Below are 5,891 nucleotides of genomic sequence, written 5' to 3'. Positions count from 1 at the left end.
AAAGTTCAATTTTGGTCTCCTCTGACCATATCACCTTCTTCCACATGTTTGCTGTGTCCTCCACATGGCTTCTCACAAACTACAAACAGGACTTCTTATGACTTTCTTTCACCAATGTCTTTCTTCTTGTCACTCTTCCATAAAGGGCAGATTTGTGGAGAACACGACTAATAGTTGTCCTGTGGACAAATTCTCCCACCTGAGCTGTGGATCTCTGCAGCTCCTCCAGAGTTACCATGGACCTCTTGGCTCTTCTCTGATGAATGCTCTCCTTGCCCGGCCGGTCAGTTTAGGTGGACGGCCATGTCTTGGTAGGTTTGCAGTTGTGCCATACTCTTTCCATTTTCCGATGATGGGTTGAACAGAGCTCAGTGAGATGTTCAAAGCTTGAGAGATTTATAACCTAACCCTGCTTTATACTTCTCCACAACTTTATCCCTGACCTGTCTGGTGTGTTCCTTGGCCTTCATGATGCTGTTTGTTCACTAAGGTTCTCTAACAAACCTCGGAGGGCTTCACAGAACAGCTGTATTTATACTGAGAATAAATTATATACAGGTGGACTCTATTTACTAATTCAGTGACTTCTGAAGGCAATTGGTTCCACTAGATTTTAGTTAGGTGTATCAGAGTAAAGAGGGCTGAATACAAATCCCCCCCCCCCACACACACCTTTCACATATTTGTAAAAAAATTTTGAAAACCATTTATCATTTTCCTTCAACTTCACAATTATGAGCCACTTTGTGTTGGTCTATCACATAAAATCCCAATAAATTAAATTAAATACATTTAGGTTTTTGGTTGTAACGTGACAAAATGTGGAAAATTTCAAGGGGTATGAATACTTTTTCACGGCACTGTATAACTCGATCGCTACTACAGCGATCTCCAGCATCTTCCGGGTCCTGTGCTGAGCGTTTGCCCTGTTGCATTGTGAACACAGGAGATCGGCCGCCGGGCACCATTCAGGGGACACTTTGAACAATGAATGCAAACCATTCTCTGATTGGACGAGGTGGAGAGGCGTTGTGGTGATGTCACTGCTGTGTAAATAAAACCTGACCGTTTTCATTACATTCACTATTTTAGGTCCAGTGATTTTATCACTGGGTCTCTGTGCTTTTCTGTGCAGTGCAGGCAGATTATGGCGGGTGGAGGGGCCTGTACATACCTTCCTGAAACATCCCAGCACCCGGCCTCAGTACTCCTCCCAAGAGACCTCGGCCCTGATGCAATCAGTGGGAGGAGTTATGCAAATATCAAAATGCCTTGATGGGCGAGTGTCTGTCTGGAGGAGTGGGCGTTCCTAGGCAGGTTGTATTTGCATAGTTAACACCCACATAGGGATTCTGATCTCCTTGGTTGAAAGAACTGAAATCCAATGAAAGAAAGGGGTGGGCCAGGGAAAGGAGGGTGAATGCCCCATCATTGGTATCAGTGGGAGGAATGGTGCCCCATCATTGGTATCAGTGGGAGGAATGGTGCCCCATCATTGGTGTCAGTGGAAAGAATAGTGCCCCATTGTTGGTGTCATAGGGAGGAATAGTGCCCCATTGTTGGTGTCATAGGGAGGAATAGTGCCCCATCATTGGTGTCAGTGGGAGGAATAGTGCCCCATCATTGGTGTCAGTGGGAGGAATAGTGCCCCATCATTGGTGTCAGTGGAAGGAATAGTGCCCCATCATTGTGTCAGTGGGAGGAATAGTGCCCCATCATTGGTGTCAGTGGGAGGAATGGTGCCCCATCATTGGTGTCAGTGGGAGGAATGGTGCCCCATCATTGGTGTCAGTGGGAGGAATAGTGCCCCATCATTGGTGTCAGTGGGAGGAATAGTGCCCCATCATTGGTGTCAGTGGGAGGAATAGTGCCCCATCATTGGTGTCAGTGGAAGGAATAGTGCCCCATCATTGGTGTCAGTGGGAGGAATGGTGCCCCATCATTGGTGTCAGTGGGTGGAATAGTGCCCCATCATTGGTGTCAGTGGGAGGAATGGTGCCCCATCATTGGTGTCAGTGTGAGGAACAGTGCCCCATCATTTGGTGTCAGTGGGAGGAATGGTGCCCCATTGTTGGTGTCAGGGGGGAGGACTAGTGCCCCATCATTGGTGTCAGTGTGAGGAATAGTGCCCCATCATTGGTGTCAGTGGGAGGAATAGGGCCCCATCATTGGTGTCAGTGTGAGGAATAGTGCCCCATCATTGGTGTCAGTGGGAGGAATGGTGCCCCATTGTTGGTGTCAGGGGGAGGACTAGTGCCCCATCATTGGTGTCAGTGGGAGGAATAGTGCCCCACCATTGGTGTCAGTGGGAGGAATAGTGCCCCATCATTGATGTCAATAGGAGGAATAGTGCCCCATCATTGGTATCAGTGAGAAGAATAGTGCCCCATCATTGGTGTCAGTGGGAGGAATAGTGCCCCATCATTGGTGTCAGTGGGAGGAATAGTGCCCCATCATTGGTGTCAGTGGGAGGAATGGTGCCCCATCATTGGTGTCAGTGGGAGGAATAGTGCCCCATCATTGGTGTCAGTGGGAGGAATGGTGCCCCATCATTGGTGTCAGTGGGATGAATAGTGCCCCATCATTGGTGTCAGTGGGAGGAATAGTGCCCCATCATTGGTGTCAGTGGGAGGAATGGTGCCCCATCATTGGTGTCAGTGGGAGGAATAGTGCCCCATCATTGGTGTCAGTGGGAGGAATAGTGCCCCATCATTGGTGTCAGTGGATGAATAGTGCCCCATCATTGGTGTCAGTGGGATGAATAGTGCCCCATCATTGGTGTCAGTGGGATGAATAGTGCCCCCTCATTGGTGTCAGTGGGATGAATAGTGCCCCATCATTGGTGTCAGTGGGAGGAATAGTGCCCCATCATTGGTGTCAGTGGATGAATAGTGCCCCATCATTGGTGTCAGTGGGAGGAATAGTGCCCCATCATTGGTGTCAGTGGGAGGAATAGTGCCCCATCATTGGTGTCAGTGGGATGAATAGTGCCCCATCATTGGTGTCAGTGGGAGGAATAGTGCCCCCTCATTGGTGTCAGTGGGATGAATAGTGCCCCATCATTGGTGTCAGTGGGAGGAATGATGTCGGTGGGAAGTACAGACGATGTTATAGAATGGGAAGGATCCCCGGGGTGGCACAGTGCTGTGTATATGAACATCATCGGCTGTTCTGGGATTATTTAATAACAATGTATAGATCCCCGGACACGCCGTCCTGGTCACATGACTCCACATATCATGTTGCCGGCGCTCGGCGATCTTCTGACATTTACGACACATTGTAGCGTCTGAAGATGAAACGTTTGTAACATTTGGGAGATTTAAAGGCACATTACAGGATATAACGGCGGCTCCTGTTTATTGCCGCCTCGAGGAGCTTCGCGTGGGGAACGGCGATGGAACATCAAAGGCCACATGAAAGCCGCGTCCGCATGACAACCATCGGGGATGAAGAGTCATCTGTTACGGCTTGGACCCCGCGTCGCTTTTCATCAGTAAATGAGCAGCAGTCGTATTTCATCACAGGCAGGCCGAGGATTGCGAAATCCCGCAAACAGGCCGGCACCGCGCAAATTAAAACCTGGAGCGCCGAGCCCAACGTCTGCGTGCCGTGAAATGTCTATGGCTGGGCAGGGGACCGTTCCTGGGAGGACACAAGACCTGATTTGTCTCTGTACTCTGTGGGTCATTCATTGTAATATCATAATCCCCCCCCCCCCTACACCAAATGGTTTGGTCCAGTGCACAAAGCAAGGTCCATAAAAGACATGGATGAGCGAGTTTAGGGTGGAGGAACTTGATTGAACTGACCTCAACCCGATAGAACACCTTTGGGATGAATTAGAGCGGAGAATGTGAGCCAGGCCTTCTCGTCCAACATCAGTGCCTGACCTCACAAATGCTCTTCTGGAAGAATGGTCAAACATTCCCATAGACACACTCCTAAACCTTGTGGACGGCCTTCCCAGAAGAGTTGAAGCTGTTATAGCTGCAAAGGGCGGAGCCAACTCAATATTGAACCCTACAGACTAAGACTGGGGTGCCGTTAATGGTCATGTGCGTGTAAAAGGCAGGTGTCCCAATACTTTTGGTAATATAGTGTAAAATACACCTATGATAAAAAAAATTATAAGTTGTAAGTGGGAAATCTGAAGGGGATCAAACCATTATTCCCCCTCCCCCAACTGTAACAGGAACAAGGGCCCCCCATGGCGGGATCACCGGGATGATTTTAATGAAAGCTGAAGATTTAAAAAGATTGATAATGACTTTTTATCACTTTGGTGCTCCTCTGAGATTTCGGTGATGGGCTCAGACCCGCGAGTTGCGTCCTTTCCCTGCGCTGCAGATATTTTTCAGCGTCCGACGTGTTTCATTTTCCTTGCTGGTATTTGGGGAAAATCTTCGCCATGTCGGGGGGGGGGGGGGGGTGTAATGGAAGACTCGGCCGTGTAATAGGGGGGGGGGGTGTAATGGAAGACTCGGCCGTGTAATAGGGGGGGGGGGGGGTGTAATGGAAGACTCGGCCGTGTAATAGGGGGGGGGGTGTAATGGAAGACTCGGCCGTGTAATTAATTGCGCCTTAAGCCGGGACTTGGAAGGGATTTGGAGGGTATCTTCGGCCCGCGGCGTTGCACATGACATCACCCTGGCACAGCTGTCGCGCCCGCCGCTGCCCCTTCACACGTCTAATGAAGATGTTTGGGATGTCTGGCGGCCCCCAGAGAGGGCTGGAGTTACACGGCGCAGCGGGGCTCTGGTGGCCGGTCCTGGAGGTGTGAAGCCCCCCCGCAATCCTCCGCCGGATCCGCCGCCTACGCTACCAACACCTTCTCCTCAATCTCACAGTCTGACCGATAAACAGGGAGGCTCTGCGTTCTACTGACCTCCATCCAGTGCCACCGGGTCATCTAGAGTCCAGGGTCAACATGCTCCCCCCCCCCAAGATGTACTATAAGCATTATGTGTCAGAAACCCCTCCCCCCCCCCCCAAAAAAGCTCTAATCTACATGCTTACCCCCTAAAGCATAAATCCCCCACAGTACAAATCTTCTGAATTCCTGCCTCCCAGCACAAATGTTTGCCCCCCCCATCCCCCCGCAGGTCAAAATCTTCTCTCTCCCTTTAATGCCCCCCCCCCCAAAAAATCCCCCTCCTAGCAAAAATTCTCTTGTCCCCATAACAAATCCCCCCTCCCAGCACAAATTCCTCTCCCCAATACCCCAGCCTAGTACAACACAACCCCCCCCCCCCGAAATAAAATTCCCCTTCTAGTACAAATACCTTCCAATCATCCCTACTAGCACAACGACCCCCCCCCCCCCCCCAAAAAAAAAAAATAAGCACCAATCTACAAGCTTACCCGCTAATCATAAATTTCTCCTCCTCCCAGGACAAAACCTCCCCCTGCTGAAATCCCACCCAAAATCCCAGCACAGTTCTTTGCCCCCCCCCCCCCAGCTCAAATCCTCTCTCTCCTTATATGCCTCCATTATAAATCCCCCCCTCCACAAAAAATATTCCCCAGCTAGCAAAAATAATTTCCCCCACACTTCCCCCACACTACAAATTCCCCTCCCCCAATCTCCCATTCTAGTACAACCCCCCCCCCCCCATCAAGAAAAATGTCCCCTCCTAGCACAAATACCCTCCAATTATCCCTACAAGCACAATCCCCCCCTCCAAAAAAAAACCCCCTCCTAGCACAAACTTTCTCCCCCCACTCCTAATCCCCCCTCCCAGCACAAATTCCTGTCCCCCAATTCCCCACCCTAGTACAAATCCCCCCCCCCAAAAAAAAAATGCCCCTCCTAGCACAAATACCTTCCAATCATCCTTACTAGCACAACACCCCCCCCCCAAAAAAAATCCCCCTCCTAGCACAAATTT

This window comes from Aquarana catesbeiana, linkage group LG07 (assembly GCF_042186555.1).
Source record: "Aquarana catesbeiana isolate 2022-GZ linkage group LG07, ASM4218655v1, whole genome shotgun sequence".
Taxonomy (NCBI): domain Eukaryota; kingdom Metazoa; phylum Chordata; class Amphibia; order Anura; family Ranidae; genus Aquarana; species Aquarana catesbeiana.
The sequence above is the reverse complement of the archived record's forward strand: the minus strand, read 5'-3'. Positions refer to the sequence as shown.